The sequence below is a fragment of the Bubalus bubalis genome, chromosome 14 (genome assembly GCF_019923935.1).
Source record: "Bubalus bubalis isolate 160015118507 breed Murrah chromosome 14, NDDB_SH_1, whole genome shotgun sequence".
NCBI lineage: Eukaryota > Metazoa > Chordata > Mammalia > Artiodactyla > Bovidae > Bubalus > Bubalus bubalis.
The window spans coordinates 71,533,133-71,553,155 of NC_059170.1; the positions used below are offsets into that span (position 1 = coordinate 71,533,133).

Below are 20,023 nucleotides of genomic sequence, written 5' to 3' on the forward strand. Positions count from 1 at the left end.
GAAAAGGATGCAGACCACTCCAGGTCTAATTAACCCGTCCTATGACAGTTAGAAGACTGTCTTTTTCTGTGGAGCCCATGGCCTTTGAGTTGAATATCCCATCACCTCCAAGGTCAATGTGTGCCTAATACAAGGTTTCTGTAGGAGATGGACATTCAGCAAGTGAGATTGTTCTAGAGCCTCAAACTTGGCTAAGAAACCCATCCTCTGACTTGGCACCTAGCTCAACTGGGGCTGTAGGTAACCAAACAGTGTTCAGTCACACCTGATTCACCCTGAGGCTCACAGGTCAGCACTTAAAGAGGATTCTAGAGGGAGGCAAAAGACTGTGCTAATTGAAGAGGTTGTGTGTGTGTGCATTTCTTTTTGAAAATATTGAAGACCTTATCCTTGGAGCTCCATGATGTCAACCTTAAGTATTAAATAAATTAACTTTATGTACCTCACTTACACCACATCATTTGAAACTGGAGAAACATGAGCTCAAATAGTCACTTAAAAATGAGTGACTGTAGGCAACTTAGCCTTTCTGAGCTTCAACTGTTCCTCTCTGTAAAGTGGGTTAGCAGTGTCTGCCACAAAGGGTAGAGAGTTAGGTGAGAGATGTATAGGAAGTCATCCTAGACTCTACTTGATAAGCAGTACCCATTTCCCCTTCATTTATCCCTTCTGTCAAATCCACGTCACCCCCTTAGACATGGTAGAAGTCCTCTTAAAAAGAGTTTGAATCAAACGCTTTACTTCCTTAGGAGGAAGAACAACCTTCTGGGATCCATGTATTAATTTTCTAATAAAAGAATAGAAACACTCTTATGTTAAATTCCATAACTGAGTCGGACTGCCCTGACAAAAGGCATGGAATACAAAGAATTATCTGTTGCATCCGTAGGGAAAAAAGATGTTTGGCTAAGATTTATAAGGTATAGAATCAGAGTAGCAGAGACTTTCAAGATTACAGTGTCTATGATACTGCTAAAGCTGAAGTTGACTTTTTTTTTAAGGAAGGGAAAAAGAAAAACTGCAGTCCAAAATATTGTTTTATTTTTTAAAAAAGATTTTTTAAAGCTTTTGGCTGTACTGCATGGCATGTGGGATCTTAGTTCCCCAACCAGGGATCAAACCCACACCCTTTGCAGTGGAAGCATAGAGTCTTAACCACTGGACCAATAGAGAAGTCCCTAAAATGATGCTTTAAACTTAACCACTGCTTCTCTTTTATTTGTGAATCCCTGGTCCCATTTTTTCCCACATCCAGAGTGTAGGCTGTATAAGATGATGATGATTTTATTATAAAATATTAAAAATGCCTCACAGGCATATAAAAATGACTGTGACTGTATCTGTCCTGAGTTAAAGTGGATGAATTAGAGAGCACCCAGGCACTTTCTGCTGGATTAGTCAAAACTGCATTTTAATTCTATGTGTGCTAAGGAAATGCCATCAAGGAAGAATAAAGCGGTTTTTTATCCATTCATATCATAATACACATCTGCAATAAAAAGCAATCCAGCTTTTGATCATGAAGGTGATTTCCTGGGTATTATTTTCAGCCTTTTGTTGCACAAGCACCCCCTTTTGTACATTAACCTCCTGGGAGAAGGTCCACTGCCCTGACAATTTCAGCCACATCTTAGAGTTGCCTGTGTAATTTACACATTTCAAGTTTGCTAATGGGTTCTTTATATCAAAACTACCAGAGACAGAAAAACCTTTCTTTGAATCTTCATCTTGAAAGAGACATTGAAAGAAAGCCGTGGACTCGTCCCCAGGTCCTGTTCAAGGGAAGGTTACATTAAACTGTGACTAAATTAAACAGGGTGCACTTCTGAAGAGTCAGATCTTTGCTTAGAAACTTAATGACAAAAGCAAAGAGGAGATCACATGAAAATTCAAATTTCCATTTCCTCCAGCCTTTTCAGATTAATGCCAAGGAAATATATTGTCCTCGAAAGAGATACCTTGAGTTTGAACAAGTGGTTCTAATATTACATAACAAGGAATGTAATTTCTCATTTTACCAGGTCTCAGTCCTGTTCTGTAACATGCTCAGAAGAACCCTGGGGAAAACTGAGCTGTGGGCTGGTGACACAAACCTTTCCCAGAGCAGCTGCTTTGCTTAATGTTTAATTGCGACTCTTCCAAACGAAGAAACATCCACAATGAAAGCGGCAGCAGCAACACCTAAGTGTTCATCCTTGCTTTCCCTCCATTGTGTGGAGTTCATTACAGAAGTGGAATTGGTTCCTGAGGATGAACAAGGGACAAAAGCATAGAGGGGCTAGTCTGTGGTCTGCGCCAGGGTCCAGCAAACCACAGGGACCCAGAGCTAAATCTGATCCGCAGCCTGCCTTTGTAAATAACGTGTTATGAGAACTCAGCCACTCCTATCTTTGACATGTTATCTTGTCATTTACACTCTGTAACAGCAGAGATGGGCCATTACCAAAGAGACGATAGGGACTAGGAAGCCCCAAATATTTACAAGCTGATCTTCACAGAAAACGTTTGCAGAGATCGCCTTTTGCTATCAAAATTAACAAAATAAGAAGATACTTCCGTATTACCCACAAAGTAAGGAGCAAAGCAGTGAGCTGCTCTTAAGAGCATCTTCCCAGAGCTCTATTGCGCTTCACTAGTGCCAGAGAGAGGAGGTGTGAGATTTAGAACTGAGTGTATTGCTGTAGATTGTAGCTGCTTTACCATAGAACAGGCTCAGGCAGCCACAGAAATGGGGATTTAGATTTGCCTGCAGGGTGGGGGTGGGGGAGATAAATGACATTTAGAGGTCCTGATCTTATTTGCTTTCCACATAGGTGACAATCTTTCATGATTTTATTTTCTTTCTTTTGTAAAGGGCAAGAGATATCTCCCTCTGTGCATGCGTGTGTGTTAATTTACTTCAATTGTGTCTGACTCTTTGTGACCCCATGGACTGTAGCCCTCATGGCTCCTCTGTCCATGGGATTCTCCAGGCAACAATACTAGAGTAGTTTGCCATTTCCTTCTCTAGGGGATCTGCTCAACCCAGGGATTGAACCCAGGTCTCCCGCATTGCAGGCAGACTCTTTACCATCTGAACCACCAGCGAAGCCCAATATTTCCCTCCAAGAGCTATTAAATGTGTACCATTGCCTTTGGGTCACTGCCTTTTAGAGAAAACCATGACAGTTCCTTCCTGCAATGGATTTCCCTTTCTTCATTTCATGATTAAATGTGATATTATCTATTCAACATATAATTGAACACTAATTTACTGCTGTTTAGTTTATTGACTCACCCATTGCACTTGATACTGTATATTCACTCATTATCATATGTATTTATTCCTCTCTTACTCGTTGTTTCTTCCTAATCTCTTTTGATGGTTAATCTTCATCTTCCAGTCTTTTACTTTTTTGCATGAATCAACTTCTAACATGCTCTATAATTAATTTCTGTGCTTCTTCTGTGCAATTGTACTTGGTATTATTTCATAATAATTTATAATAATCATAAATAAACAATAAAATACAATAAAATAATAATGTATTGTTTTACAATGTATTTTATCTATTTTTCCCACCCCTCTTTCATTCCTCCTGACCTCACTGAAACATTCACCTCATCAGGGCAGAGATTTGCTTTGTTATCTTACTACCAAGACTAGAATCTAGAACAAACTAGCTATTTAATAAATATTAATAATTGCTCAATAAATATCTTCAATTGCCTACTGCATACTGGGGCATGGGGACTACATACCCCATACTAATATACAGGCATTCATCATAAGACAGAATTCCTACCCTCGAATCACTTCTAACAGGAGGGTGACTGGAGTGAAAGTGAACAAAAATTATTCTACTGAAATAACCGGATATCCATGGTGGGCAGTGTTTGGTCGCTTTGGGGAAAGGACTAAAGTCATATAGAAAGATCCTAGGAAGGAGAACAAGACCTGACCCAGGCTCTAAAGTACACACAGAGTCTCAATAACCTCAAAGAACACTTTCAAGAAAAGGGCATGGTCAGGGACTAGTTGTGGGTCTGGGTAAGGACACCAGTGTCCCCTACTGCTCTTGCCGTGAGCCACAGGGATGCCATCTGCTTCCTCCTCTTTCTTAAGGATGCTGTCTACCACCGGCGTTACCATTTCTTTAACCTCCTTTGTCCATTGACAGATGAATGGATAAAGAAATTGTGGTACGTATATCTCAGCCATGAAAAAGGAATGAATTTGAGTCAGTTGTATTGAGTTGGATGAACCTAGAGCCTCTTATATAGAGTGAAGTAAGTCAGAAAGAAAATAACAAGTATCATATATTAACACATATATATGGAATCCAGAAAAATGGCACTGATGAACCCAGTAGAGAACAGAGTTGTAGACACAGCAGGGGAAGGTGAAGGTAGGCCCAACTGAGAAAGTAACAACACAGGGAGCCCAGCCTGGCACTCTGTGATGATTTCTGCAGGGATGGTAGGGGAGAGGGAGGCTCAAGAGGGAGGGGATGTGTGTATATATATATATATATATATATATATATATATATGACTGATTCGAGTTGTTGTATGGCAGAAACCAACATAAAATTGTAAAGCAATTTTCCACCAATTAAAAAAATACCCTTCATTCAGAGGTCCCTTCTTCATTAGACCTGCTATTTAGAGGGAGACACTTTTAGGATGTATTATCTGTCAAAAGGATGGTGTGGACGGCTGAGGTAGCCATGGGAAGGAAAGAGTGAACGCCTGGAGGGATGGGCAAGTGAAATTAAGAATGCATTATGCACGGAAACTAGGAAAATGGTAAAACAGACGAACCTGCTTGCAGGGCAGGAATAGAGACACAGATGCAGAGAACAACACGTGGACACAGTGGGGGAAAGCGAGGATAGAACGAACTGGGAGAGTGCCATTGACATATATACATTGCCAAGTGTAAAGCGAATAACACTAGTCAACACTTCCCACTAGGGAAGCTGCCGTATAGCACAGAGAGTTCAGCTTGATGCTCTGTGATGACCGAGAGGGGTGGGGTTGGGGAGGCTCAAGAGGGAGGAGATGTCTGTATACATATAGCTGATTCACTGTTGTACAGCAGAAACTGACATAACATTATTCCTAAGCAATTATACTCCAATAAAAATTAATTAATTAAGAATGCACAGAATTTGATGATTTCTGGTTGCCTGTGATTAGAAGAGGAAGGGTGATGGAATTGGTGGGGAGGGGATTAGAGAAGAAAAAAGGGTGATCCATTCACAGTCAGAGGGGGCATCTGTGGGTTATAGATGAAACATACTCAGTTTGGGGTTACCACGAAACCATCCAATGAAAAGCCTCTGGAGCCAAGTGTGCATATGGAGATGACAAGAATGTGAAGGCTTTCTGATTAGAGGTGACAGAGCAACAGTAGGAGAATTTAAGGTCAGAATTTAGGGAAAAGAAGTGAGATGTGGAGGACAGAGCTTTGGGGGAATACCAAAGTCAGGAGGAGGAAAAGGAAACAGCAAAGCAAACAGAGACCTGGGCAATCAAGCAGGTGGAGAAAACTCAGGACAGGTGGTTAGAAATCAAGGGAAGGGTATCCTAGAGCAATAGGCAATGCTGCGTTTCTGGAGGGGAAGAAACAAGAAACAGAATGCCCTTGTGACGGTAAGTGAAGGTGCCTAGGGAAGGGGGGAAAGGGTTAACCTTAAGAAAGCTGCCTTCCAAGAAGGAAGGCAGGGAGACTGTCTTTGGGGGCTAGGGCTGGAGAAAGTGACAGCAGGGAAGGAACCGAGTGTGTCAAGGTCATTTAGTCACTCAAGGGCAGCAGAAGGGTTGCGCTCACTACTGCGCAACAGGCCCCTTCTAATCACAGGCCCCCTACTGCGGGGGCCGTTCCAGGGCCAGGTGTGTGCTCCAAGACTCAGTGCCTGGAGGCACAATCTGTATCCTCAGTTCTTAGGAAAGCAGAGCTGGGTCACCAGACAGCCTAAGGAGGACATTGAGTTTTCTCTTGGAAGCAGGGCCCCTTCCTGCAGCTGGGAGAAGGTGAAAATATGAGGCCTCTCATCACACTGAGTCACTGAAAATCTCCGGTGGATTTTCCCCGCAGGTGGGGCGTTCCTGTACATAGTCTCACCAAAAGGCCAGCTAAGGTAATAAGTTTCACTGACAGATTCTCTATTCCCCACTTCCCTTCCTCTCTCCAACAAGCCTCTTTTCTCTCCCTCCTAAGCCATTTGCATACTGCATTGGGAACAATGGGCTTTGAATGCCTTTCTCATGTAGGGTTGGGACATTTGAACTTTTGTTCAAAAGTATTCTATGGATTATCACAGTTAAAAAAAAAAAAGAGAGAGAGATGCTATACACATCCACTGTCTTGTTCCAACTTCTTCCCAAGCTCTAGATGGATTGGAATTCTGTCTTATTCCATTTTTTTTTTTTTAATTTTAGTTTTCTGTTTACTGCCCCAAAGCTATCTTCTGCCAGTCCTACAGGCAAGGGAACACCCCTTTAACGCTGTGCTCACCTTGAGACTAGACTCAGGGCTCTCCTATGCCACCCAAGCTCCAAATCTGATCCTACAAATACAAACAAGTAATGTTGATCTAACAGAAGCTTTTAAGAGTTTAGAGCAAAAGGATGCATTGCCTAGGAAAACTTCATGAAATAAATTTCATCCCTGGGTCTCCATGTTTTCACACAAAGTATCTTGTTACCTTTAGTTCATCCCTACCTGGTATGATTTTCTGATTCTGATCTGGCATCATCATTTTTCTCTGAATGCAATCCAGGTTGGTACAGTCCCCCTTCAAGGCACCTCTTAAAACAATGTTTATAACACAATACAGTGTCACAGAGCGGATGCTGCCAATGCAAAATGGCACCTGCTCGTCGCTTCCGGTTTCTGGACTTGCATTCTAGGTCTGCAGCCTGAAAACATGCTAATTAAGCTTTGGAGCAACTCAACTTGGACTCATATTGAAATTTATGGTTTAAACAACCAGATCTTTTTTTTTTTTTCCTTGAATTTGAAAAAAATAGCTTTTTTCCATCGTGTACTCAGTTCAGTTCAGTCACTCAGTCATGTTTGACTCTTTGTGACCCCATGGACTGCAGCACCCCACACTTCCCTGTCTATCACCAACTCCTGGAGTTTACTCAAACTCATGTCCATAGAGTTGGTGATGCCATCCAACCATCTCATCCTCTGTCATCCCCCTTTCCTCTTACCTTCAATCTTTTCCAGCATCAGGGTCTTTTTCAATGAGTCAGTTCTTCCCATCAGGTAGCCAAAGTATTGGAGTTTCAGCTTCAACATCAGTCCTTCCAATAAATATTCAGGACTGATTTCCTTTAGGATGGACTGGCTGGATCTCTTTGCTGTCCAAGGAACTCTCAAGAGTCTTCTCCAACACCACAGTTCAAAAGCATCAATTCTTTGGTGCTCAGCTTTCTTTATATAGTCCAACTCTCACATCCATACATGACTACTGGCATTGTGTTTATCTCTATTAAACTTCATTTCAGCCCAAAGTTCTAGCCTGTCTCAATTCACCTACTCAACATACATAGATTGAGTGCCTATAATGGCCAGAGCCTTCAGAATGTTGATTCTTTCACTAAATAAATTAAATAACAGGCGGGTCCATCTTCAAGAAGAGGGAAGTTAGACTTCACCTCCAGTGGGAGGGGCATGAAATGGATGTACAGATAATTTAAAATTCAACCCTCCTCTTGTGTAACTTCTGCTTCGCATATACTCCCACATATTGGCATCAATGTCTTCATTGACATGGTCTTCTAGCTTCCAGCTTCCCTGGTTTCTGGCTTTTCTTCCTCTCTGGATTGATAGTGTTAAGCCTGCCTCCATTGTTGTTTTATTTGTTCAGCTTTACATCTCTCTCTTCTATTACGAAGGGTAATTTTTGAATTAAGCACGTGTGAACAGGTGAGGGGATACTTCTTGTGACATTCCCCTCCCCCACTCCGCAGTCTCTCAGGAGTGAACAGTTGAGAGGGGGAGAATGTTGGTAGCAACCCTACAGGAGATTCTGAAATTATCCAGGGACTCCTGACCCCAGAGATTTGGGTCCAGGGCTTGGAGCATCTGAGCAGGGGAAGATTGCAGTGGAGACCTGCGAGTGCTTCTGACACCCTGAGCTTAGAGGCGGTGGGCTTCTACTGTAGAATTGGCTAATCGGTCTCTGCTTGAGGTGGTTAGGGAGACCCTGGTCCAGTTTATTTCACATCAACACAAGCTCTTATCACTTGCATTGGTGCTCCAAGGGGGCTGAGAAATGTCCCCATCGGGCACATTTAATGCAAAGAAAGGACCTTTGAGTCCAGCTCTTCTATGTCTAGCAGACATCACACCTAGGTTTGCCTCCTGTAGACAGAATATAAACAGTCCCTTCAAATCAAGAGCTTGTTAAGAGCCCACATCACTAACCAAGGTTAGGAGCAGCGGCTGCAGCAGCCTCAGAAAGGCCATGGAGATTCTGTTTCCCTGGTGTTCCTAAAAGGATCACCTTATAAGTGGGATCTCGCCATGTGGAGACAGTCGACCGCATTTTGAAATTTTAGCACAGACTTTTACAAACAGACATGAAAACGAATGCCTGTGTGCCTGATGGTTTGAAAGCAGAGCCTGTATGAAGGCAGAATTGACACCATGCTCTTGGGGGAGCCTCCCCAGAGGGAAAATGGATATTTAAATGTGAAAACAGAAAAGCATCTGTGTGAACGCCTGGAGAGATCAAAATGGAGAAGGAAGTCCTGAAAGCAATAAGTTCTCTGCAGTGGACAGCTGGGGGCCGGAGTGGGCAATCCGGGAGGCATGGTCAGTGGTCCACTGGCGAGAGGCGGGGCTGGGTGGGGTTGTGCCAATGGAGTGGGCCCTCCACCCTGGGTTGTTTTGGTTTCCTACACAGACCGTAGGCTAAAAAGTAGTTCATTCATTGATCAACAAAGCCAAGTTTGTGAGCAGGAGATGATTCTGAAAACGCTAGAGGTTAGAACTGACCAGAAACAACTCACGAGAGACACGTGTAGGGCTGGGGGTGGGCGGCGGGGGTTGGGGGATAGGGGCGGGATTCGGCTCTCTCCCGGCCACCCCCCCCTCCCCAAGCTCTCCTCTTTCCTTGCAAATGCATGAATGTACACGTCTCTTACAGGGCTGGCGGAGTATAAGGAAGAAAGTACAGGGGGCGACGGTCTGAAAATCATTCACCACCCGTCACTGCACAGCTAAGAGCATCACACACAATTGCATGCAACATGGTTTCATTTTCAAGAAAAAGATTAGGAACCGCTGCTTCCCTGCCACACCCCCTCACCCTGGCCCGCCCTGGTCCCAGAGCTACTTAATGTCTCAACATTCGAGAATGAGAGTTCTCTCATCTGACATCAGAGAGGACTTTCAAGCTGGTCAGTGTGATTTTTCTCACCCACTGGGTCCAAAGTGGGGGCTGGATTGGAACCCACAGCGGGACCGGGTCCCAGTTCGAGTGGAAATCGCACGCAGCCGGTTCGTTAGGTCTGCGGCTTTCCTCTGAGGCCTTTGCACCGTGTATGTTACATTGTCCTGTTCACGACACAGGGTTTCTGCGTCATCCACTCCCTGCCCAGTGGTCATCCTGTTGGGATGGGTCATCTCAGCCTGTTTGAATGGATCTCTGAAACCCCCCTCATCCTTGTCAGGGGCTCTCCTGGGGAAGAGAGAGTCTCTTTCTAGCCAGAGACTGGGGAGGGTTACACACAATTCCAAACCCCGCCTTGGTCTGGATTCTCTAGGTGCTGAGCTTCATAGCATGGATCCGATCCCCTTAGAACATGGAAACCTGGACTCCTGGCCACCTCCACCTTTGCAGACCAGAGCGAGTGCTGGATTCTAATAGCAAATATTGGTTTCTTCCCCTTTTCAAGTGGACAAACAAGGATAATAAAAGAAAGTTGAACATGGGAATTCTGGTCCTTTTTGGATCACTCTACCCATCAGAGAATGCCTCATTTTCAGAGAGATTTCATTTAAAGGGAAAATTTTATTCTTGCTGCCTGTTTGTAGTAGTACAGAAGGGATATCCTGAGACAGGCTGGGATGTTTGAGGCTCTGTATTAAAGTTATTGTGCTGCGCTTAATCACTCAGTTGTGTCTGACTCTTTGCAACCCTATGGACTGTAGCCTGCCAGGCTTCTCTGTCCATGGGGATTCTCCAGGCAAGAATACTGGAGTGGGTTGCCATGCCCTCCTCCAGGGGATCTTCCTAACTCAGACATCAAACCCAGGTCTCCTGCATTGCAGGCGGATTCTTTACCACCTGGGCTACCAGGGAAGCCCAAGAATTCTGTAGTGGATAGCTTATCCCTTCTCCAGGAGAACTTCTCAAACCAGGAATAGAACTGGGATCACTTGCATTGCAGACAGATTCTTTACCAGCTGAGCTATCTGTGAAGCCCATATTAAATTCTTATGCCCACCTAATACAAAACAGAAATGACTGTGAAGAGCTTGCTTTTTGAGTGCCCCGTGGGTATAACACAACAGCTATGAGCATGGGTTCCTCTTTCAATTCCTTCTGTATTTTCTTCTCCATCCCTGGTGAGGTCTGTGGGTCAGGGGTACTTGGAGAGGGTGGGGGTATCCTTACTTCCAAACTCCCAAGGAACATATGGGGAAGATTTTCTTCCATGCTGATCTTGTTCTCCAAGCTGGGAAGAAATTAATCGGACTAGAATAGTATTGCTTGGATTTCTCAAAAATCTCTTTCAGAGAGCATCTATTCTACGTTGGTAAGAGCCAGGCTGCCAGTTAATCTCCATGAGTTGGAAGTGAGGGGTTCAGGTGTTCCCTAGACACTCCTCTCATCATTTGATTTTATTTTTGCGACATTATTCATTACCCACTCTGACTTACATCAATTTGGAAGCATCTCTGTAGCTCTGTCAGAACCCATGGCTTTCTCAGCGTCCTGCTCCCAAGGTGGAGGGTCATAGCTCCCAATGCTGGTTTTTTGCTTTCAGTATGCTTCTGTCCTCTTCCTAATTTTAAGCAAGAGATTACTAGCTCTGACCTCTTTGCAAGTTTTTCTATTCTCTTCACTGCTGTGGGTAAGTCACTTGGTCCTTCCTCTGTTAATTTCAGCAGGGGTTTGGGGAGGAAGAGGAGGAAGAGGGCTCAGCTGTCATCTTGAATTGGAACTTGGAAAGTATTTCAAAAAGTAAACATTTCTGGGCTCCAATCCCACTGCTTCTGAATCTGAATCACCAGGTGTCCTGCCCAGAAAAAATAAGTTTGGTTGCTTTAAAAAAAAAAAAAAATTCCCTGCCCTCCTCCCCCAGTGGTTTTGAAACAAGCCCTCCTTGGAACAGTGACTGGAGCTCGGTTAGAATAAGCGCCAACTCCCAGCTAACTCCCAGCCTGCTCTTTTTCTGCCGTCCCAGCCACTCAAACAATTTATATTTCCTTCTTGCCCACCATGATATTTCATTCTTTTGCACCTTTGAACATGCTGACTAAATTGCCTGGGTTTCATATCTCACCCTTTGCACTTAATAAATTCTATTTATTCTGAATTCTGTCTTTGATGAACAACCTTTCTAGGTGCTCTGCTGTCTCCTACACTGCCTGCTGACAGGACCTGGCATGGAATAGATACTTGATAAAATGCTGTTGAAATAACATTGAATTACTGCAGAATTCAACCAGGTTGACTGAACAGAGTGGAAGGAGAATTTTAGCAAAAAACTAAAAATTATGAGCAAGCAGAGAACACCTCTATCCTTCTGGGCTAACAAAAGATGAGTAACTAAATATCTCTTAAAATATTTAAGAAGACTGCAAGATCTTAAATATCTAATTATTTTAAAAGACTGTGAAATAGTTAAGACTGTGAGAATGTGTCCATTTGTTCTGTATATTTGCCATTTCAACCCCAAAGCCTACTACAACATCTCTCATTCTCATCCTTCCCTTTAAATCTAGTGCAACTGCTGAGCTCAGCAAAGAGCAGCCATTCTGTTTCCTGTGACATCGGCCCAGGTAGGTCTTAAAAGACAATTAACCTAAAGGGAAGGGGGACTGGGGAAATTACCACCATCATCATGGTAACTGGCAGTGAAGGTACCAGGATTAGAAGCATAAGTCTTTGGATGTCAAACATGATAACAGAGACAGAAACAGATTCAGATGCCAGCAAAGACAAAGCCAAGTTTGTTCAGACCTACAAACATCTCTCTTAAGAAGACCTTACTTTGCTACAGCAAATTCAGAAAGGGTTTGGACTAGGGGACTTAGAAGAATGAGCCTGTGTGTTAGTTTACTAATTAGCTTTAGGCTCACATTTCTGTCACCCTGAATGCAAAACTTGCCACTTCACATTGTACCAGATGCCTTCACAGCTCAAACCCCGCAGACAGGAATAGTTTTTTCTCTTTGGGGATGAATTTTATAAGCTGTTACATCACCTGCCACGTTTGCAAGGAACAGTCTTGGAGTTCTACAGACTGTGTAGCTCAGAACTCTTTGTGCCATGGGAGGACTAAGACAGCCAGTCAGCCAATTCCAATGTTTACTGAATACAGAAATCGGAGGTCCTGGAGGCAGGAATTGTTTTATCCATTTTTGTAATTGTAGCACAACCGACAATGCTGGGTAGATAGCAGGCGACCAAGAAATATTTGTTAGACAGTTGATGGATCATAGATGGACCAATGAGGAAAGCTGGTTGGATAGTACACTGCCAGGGTTTCTGCCCGCGAGGAACCTATGGTCTAGAACAGAGATCACACAGTTAGGTATCTACAGGGCCTGGAAGGTAAAAATAAACCAGTGAGATGAACTGAGTAGAAGAAAAATCAGCAAGGACTTCCCTGCTTGTCCAGCGGCTAAGACTCCAAGTTCCCAATGCAGGGGGCCCAGGTTTGACCCCTGGTTGGGAAATTGGATCCCACATGCCGAAACTAAGAGTTCAAATCCTGCAGTTAAAGATCCTGCACGCTGCAGCTAAGACCCAGTGCAGCCAAATAAGTAAATAAATAAATCTATTACAGCCAGAAAAGTATTCAATCTTTCTGTGTTTTTCCAGATGTGTCATTGTAAGATTACAACAGAAACATGGGTAATAGGAGAACACTATCAATTTGAATTTGAAAATTAACAGAAGCATACATTTGAATATGTAATCCATTAAACATTTCTATTTGTATTTTATCTTATAAATCATTATGCTTTAGATTAGAACATAGAAGCCTGCCTACCATTTCTGTTGGTTTTGCTGTTGGCATTTTTTTTTTTTAGGTATTAAGATGACAGGGTCAAGTTTTGAGTTCTGTGCTCAGTGTTAAATCCTTTAACGAGTTGTGACATTTAGTTTTATTCAGTTTTATTATAAAAACAGCTGTCCACAAATGTAGGAATCCTGAATACAGGAAGGTTTTTGCATAGTGATTTTTTTTTTAAAGCAGTGACTCGACATACTTGCACTATTCTACTTTTCTAACATCACTGTATTTACTTTTTATTGGGGCATAGGACAATGATTTCCATTTGTAGCTTTTATTCAAATTAGGAATTTTACATCAGAGTGTGAATTGATCCACATTCATTCATCTTCTAAAGTTTAAAATCTGAGAGGGGTTTTTTTTGCTGTTCAGTCCTCAAATCTATAATTTTGGAAACATTTCACTTCCATTTCAGGAAATGTATTTCAGGGAGGGAAACTCAGGTATTTGCTGGTGAAAGGTGGTGAGCTTTTTCTTTGTATTAAACTAACATGCCTGTTTTTTTTTTTTTTTTTCAAAAGTTAATAAAAATCTCTTTGTCACCATGGCAAAACCAAATCCATGGTCCTCATTGTTATGGCATCCTGCCAGCTCTGCGTCTAATAAAATGAATGGGTCTGTAGTTTTAGACTGGGGGCCTTATTAGATATAATAAGTTTTAGTACAAAATTATTCCTGGGTGAATGAGTTAAATAACTAAAAACATCTACTTCTGCTTCAATGACTACACTAAAGCCTTTGACTGTGTGGATCACAACAGATTGTGGAAAATTCTTAAAGAGATGGGAATACCAGGCCACCTTACCTGTCTCTTGAGAAATCTGTATGCAGGACAAGAAGCAACCATTAGAGCCAGACATGGAACAATGAACTTGTTCAAAATTGGGAAAGGAGTACATCAAGGGTATATATTGTCACCCTGCTTATTTAACTTATATACAGAATACATCATGTGAAATGCCAGGATGGATGAATTACAAGCTGGGATCAAGATTTCCAGGAGAAATATCAATAACCTCAGATATGCAGATGATACCACCCCAATGGAAGAAAGTGAAGAGGAACTAAAGAGTCTCTTGATGAGGGTGAAAGAAGAGAGTGAAAAAGCTGGCTTAAAACTCAATGTTCAAAAAGCTGAGATCATGGCATCTGTTCCCTTCACTTCATGGGAAATATTGTTGTTCATTGTTCAGGCACTAAGTTGAGTCTAATTCATGGCAAATAGATGGGGAAAAAGTGGAAACAGTGACAGACTTTATTTTCTTGGGCTCCAAAATCGCTGCATATTGTGGCTGCAGCCAAGAAATTAAAATACGCTTGCCCATTGAAAGAAAAGCTATGCCAAACCTAGACAGTGTATTAAAAAGCAGAGATATCACTTTGCCAACAAAGGCCCACCTAGTGAATGCTATGGTTTTTCCAGTAGTCAAGTACAGATGTGAGAGATGGACATAAAGAAGGCTGAGTGCCAAAGAATTAATGCTTTCGAACTGTGGTGTTAGAGAAGACTCTTAAGAGTCCCTTGGACAGCAAGGAGATCAAACCAGTCAATCACCAGAAGGACTGATGCTGAAATTGAAGCTCCAATACTTTGGCCACCTGATGCAAGGAAGTGACTCACTGGAAAAGACTCTGCTCCTGGGAAAGATTGAGGGTGAAAGGAGAAGAGGGTGGCAGAGGATGAGACAGTTGGATGACATCACCGGTTTAATGGGCATGAGTTTGAGCAAACTCAGGGAGATAGTGAAGGACAGAGGAGCCTGGTGTACTGCAGTCTGAGGGGTCTCAAAGAGTTAGGGACTCAACAACAACAACAAAGCCTTTGCAAACAATTACTTAGATTTTAGTTCTACAGCAAGCACTAAAATATTAACTGTGACCATTCCAGGAGCCATACCACAATGCAGTTCACTAACATGAATGAGTCCATCTTAAAATGTTCAGAACTTTTCTCAGTACAAGACAAGTCAGTCATGCCCCGCTATGTGTACCTATCATAGGCATCATGTCCAGAAGTTTCTATCAACCTTTGGTACTATCAAACTTCCAACTGGAAGCATGAAGAAATACAGATTTTAAAAAATCTGTTTATTTATTTGGCTACACTGGGTCCTAATTGCAATATGTGGATTCTAATTCCTTACCAGGGATCAAACCTGGGCCTCCTGCACTGGGAGAATGGAGTGTTAGCCACTGAAACACCAGGGAAGTCTCGAAGAAATACACATTAATTGGGACATGTTATTAAAAATCCAAGGTAATTGTTTGCAAAGGCTTTGTTGCTGTTGTTCAGTCCCTAACTCAGGTCCGACTCTTTGAGACCCCACAGACTGCAGCGCAGCAGGCTCCTTATAGCTATAATAGAAGACATCATTAACAATCCGTTTTAAAGCAACTTCGCCTACAAGTTCTCAGGCTTTTGGTCAGTATCCTTGGCACAAGTATTTTTTGTTAGACTTATGCTAGTAAACACTGGTTTCTGTCCTGCTCTGCTGCTCTCTAGAGGCGCTGTTCAAAAGCCACCATCTGAAATGGTTTTGACCCCTGGGAAATTTTTTTTTTTCATTTAATATATAAAAGTGTCTCACTTACAGAATTCCTTATTTTACTCACATTGTAAATAAGCAAGCTGAAATTTAATTTTTTCATTTCATTTTTTAAAAATCTTATTTTATTTAGGTAAACTTACCTTGTCCCAGGACGTGATCATAAAGGCTGTTATTCATGCCCCCCACCTTCACATCCTGATGGACCCTGGTGCCTCCCCCTGTGTCCCTGCCTGGCATGACGTGCCCCCTTCTCCTGGGATCTGTGAGTATAACAAATTCCCTTCTAATGGCAGTCATCTCCTGATCTATTGACCTCCCCATACCTGAGCAATAATAAATTCTGCATTTTAAAACACTGTGGGACTAGAAGTAACATGAAGTGAAACCTGTTCATACAACGGAACTACATGTACATCCAGTTCTTGCCCTGCAATAGCTTTGCTTTTATGTAAGTGCGGTTGGCCCTTGAATAACATGGGTCTGAACTGTGTGGATTCTCTCTATAAATATATTCTTCAGTATTACACCGCTGACACTGGGTGAACCCACAGATGCAAAACTGCACACATGGAGAGCCAACCGTAAACCTACTCATGGGTTTTCAACTGCACAAGAGGGCAGTGCCCCAACCCCACACTATTTAAGGGTCAGCACTGTGTTTAATACGAATTATTTAAATTTAAGATGAAATGGAAAATTTGAATGAATATTTGATATTTATTAATTATACTTTAGAAGAAAAGCAACCTTAAATTAAAAATAACCTTAATTAAAATGTTAATTTTAAAAATGTTTTACATCTATGTTTTAATGAAAATACATTTAAATTGTGTCTCTCTTAAAACTGGGTTTTGCTTTAATCCTTTAGACCATGACTGTCAATAACAGATTATGTGACTATTGATTACAGCAACCTAGATAATGATTTCACTGAAATAGAGCCAACAAAATAAGTTTTATGGAATAAATATAAAATACTTTATTAATTATGTATATCTTTATTTCATCACTCATTCAAGCATCCTTGGTCCATCTCCAGTACACCCACATGTGTGAAATAACAATCAAACGTAGTTGTCATTGGTATTTTGATGACTTTCCATCAGATGAAGACCACAGTGCTATCTGTTATTTAAATTTTTTCTCTCATATTTTTAATTTTGTTATTATGAATATGTATTTTTTAAAATCTTAATATAGAGCATATATGCTTTAATAGTTTGCTTAACTTATGATTTTTAATATTTAGGTGTGTGGTACATGAGCCTGTAGGGCTTCGCAGGTGGCACTAGAGGTAAAGAACCCACCTATCAATGCAGGAGACGTGAGAGACACAGGTTTGATCCCTGGGTTGGGAAGATACCCTGGAGAAGGATATCCCAGGCAGCGCGCTCCAGTATTCTTGCCTGGAGAATCCCTGTGGACAGAGGATCCTGGCGGGCTTATGGTCCACAAAGTCACAAAAAGTCAGGTACTACTGAACGATTCAGCATGCACACACATGGGCCTGTGTTGGTAATCCTAAGCTGGCCCCACGGTTGTAAGAGTAGGCTAGCAGAAATACTGACTTTCTTTCTGCTTCTCAAAATGACAAGCTTCCTCCAGCCATGTCCTCTGGCAGGAACTCTCTTTGTCTGAAATCTCACCCACCCCAGATCACTCATGTGAGCTTCAGGATCACCTCCAGAGGATGCTCTTCTCTGGACCCAGGCTCTTGTGGATCCCCCTGTTTTCTTTCCCTCACTATTGTTCTTGTTTAGTCGCTCAGTCGTGTCTGACTCTTTGTAACCCTATGGACTGTAGCCCACCAGGCTCCTCTGTCCTTGGGATTTCCCAGGCAAGAATACTGGAGTGGGTTGCCATTTCCTTCTCCAGGGGATCCTCCCAACCCAGGGATCGAACCTGCATCTCCTGTTTTGGCAGGCGGATTCTTTACCACTGAGCCACGAGGGAATCCCACCATTATAATGCCATTTTTATAATTAGGAAACGCACATTGTGTTTCAGAAATGAATGGTCAGTCCAGCCTCACTAGGTTGGAGAGGAACAGGCGCGGATGCTCTCCTTCACATGGAGGACCCCTTGGGCTGACCCACTCCCCACCTCTCTATGGGCCTCAGTTTCTCATCTGAAAATTCAGACTTGGAGCACAGCCTTTCTAGGCTACTAGGTCTTCTGTTTCTGGATCTTCTCTTGACAATGATAGAGGCAATGTAGCCCGGGGCTTAGGCACCTACACTCAGCTCAGACCACCTGGGTCTGGATTCTGGCTTTGCCATGACCTTACTGCACCTCGTTCTCCCCGTTTATAAATGGAGCCAACAATAGAAATTACCACCAGATATTCCCTAATCTGGGCTCCCCTGGTGGCTCAGATGGTAAACAATCTTCCTGCAGTGAAGGAGACCAGGTTCCATCCCTGGGTTGGGAAGATCCGCTAGAGAAGGGAATGGCAACTCACTCCAGTATTCTTGCCTGGGAAATCCCACGGACAGAGGAGGCTGGCATAATACGGTCCATGGGGTCACCAAAAGTCTGATACAACTGTGTGACTAACATTTCCTAATCTATAACTTTATTCATTTTCTGTCTTCTAACACTGGAATTTTAGACCCTAGGCAAATTAAATCAGAATCTTTGATGTCGGGCTCAGACTGGGTATTTTTCTTAAACCGTTCTTACATGCAGGCAGGGTTGAAAACCACTGCCCGTGGCTACCTTGGTTGTATGCTCAAGGAAATATAAACAGGAATGGCCAGGGAGGCCTTGTTTGCAATAGCAAAAAAAAAAAAAAAAAAAGTAATTAAAATATACAGCACCGGGAAAATGGAGATGTATGTTATGGGATATTCATAAGGTACAATAAATACTACACATCAGTTAAAATAAATTTCCTTGAGCTACATAAATCAACATGGATAAATTCCCCCAAACACAAGTATGAAAAGCAAGTTAGGGAAAATTATATATGGTACAGTAGTGCTTATTTTAAAGAGCTAAAAAAAAAGATATAAAACAATGCATAATTTATGGATACATATATCTGCAAGTAAATTTAATTTAAAAAAATTCCTAGGATGATTAACATCAATTTCAATGAAAGTGGTTATTTCTTGAAAGAGGTGGGTACAAGCACTAGGAAAGGAGAAGCAGGAGGTTCACCTCATTCTTTTTTTTAAAGACAGCATCTTAAAATGTTGCTTACTTTTTATTCATTTGTGTGTGTGTTTCTGTTTATTTATTTGGTTATGTGGCATGCAGGATCTTAGTTCCTCCACCCGGGACCGAACCTGCACTCCCTGCATCCCTGAATTGGAAGCACAGAGGCAAGTCCCTTCATCTCTTATTCTTAATGCTTGATTTAAATGTTCCTTTAACAGAGTTCATTCTCTTTACTTTTCTGTGTCCTTGAAATCTTTTGTAATAAAAAAGAGTAATTTTACAGTGTTTCTGGAGGTGCTATCAATAGAACTTCATGATTGCTTTGGTTCATTCTGGGGGCTTTCCAGTTTTGTGGCAAATATTGTCTAAACTTGGGCTTCCCTGATGGCTCAGAAGGTAAAGTACCCGCCTGCTCTGTAGGAGACACAGGAGACGTGGATTTGCTCCCTGGGTCAGAAACACCCCCGGAGGAGGAAATGGTAACCCACTCCAGTATTCTTGCCTGGGAAATCCCAGGGTCAGAGGAGCCTGGTGGGCTACAGTCTATAGCATCAAACTATAAGAGTGAGAAACTTGCTTCTCACTCTTCCTCAATACACTCATTCATTAGTTCATTTGCTTATTTGTTCAGTGACTATCTGTTGAGCATTGCTTCCAAAGCAAGGCCATGGGGAGAACTCTGTTCTGGGACACACTTTTCTTATCCTGTCCTCAGCCTTTTCTTCTGCCTTGGAGTCTACAATGAGGGTGAATGGGTGTGTGTAGATGTGTGGCTGAGTCCCTTCACTGTTCACTTGAAACCATGAAAACATCATTCATCAGGTGTACCCCACTACAACATAAAAAGTTTAAAAAAGATTACTTTTTAGTGTGCATGGCAGGTGCTTTGCAAAGACTGTCATGGTTAGACTAGCTTTCATTTTTATATTCTCACCCATTTCATGATATGTGATCTAAATTCCTCGAAGGTCTCCACAGAGCAAAATTCTCTAACAGAACCATCTAAAGAGAAAGACACAGGGCTTAGGCAGACTGACAAAGATGAGGTTGCGGGCAGT

The 20,023-nt window shown here is 42.3% G+C and overlaps 1 long non-coding RNA gene across 1 annotated transcript; it reads left to right on the forward strand.

Moving 5' to 3' along the window:
• The first annotated feature begins 5,215 nt into the window (after nt 1-5,215).
• On the forward strand, nt 5,216-10,175 carry LOC123329094. The gene is made up of 3 exons (XR_006544241.2): nt 5,216-6,125; nt 9,150-9,402; nt 9,769-10,175. It is a non-coding gene; the product is annotated as an uncharacterized LOC123329094 (long non-coding RNA).
• The last annotated feature ends 9,848 nt before the right edge of the window (nt 10,176-20,023 follow it).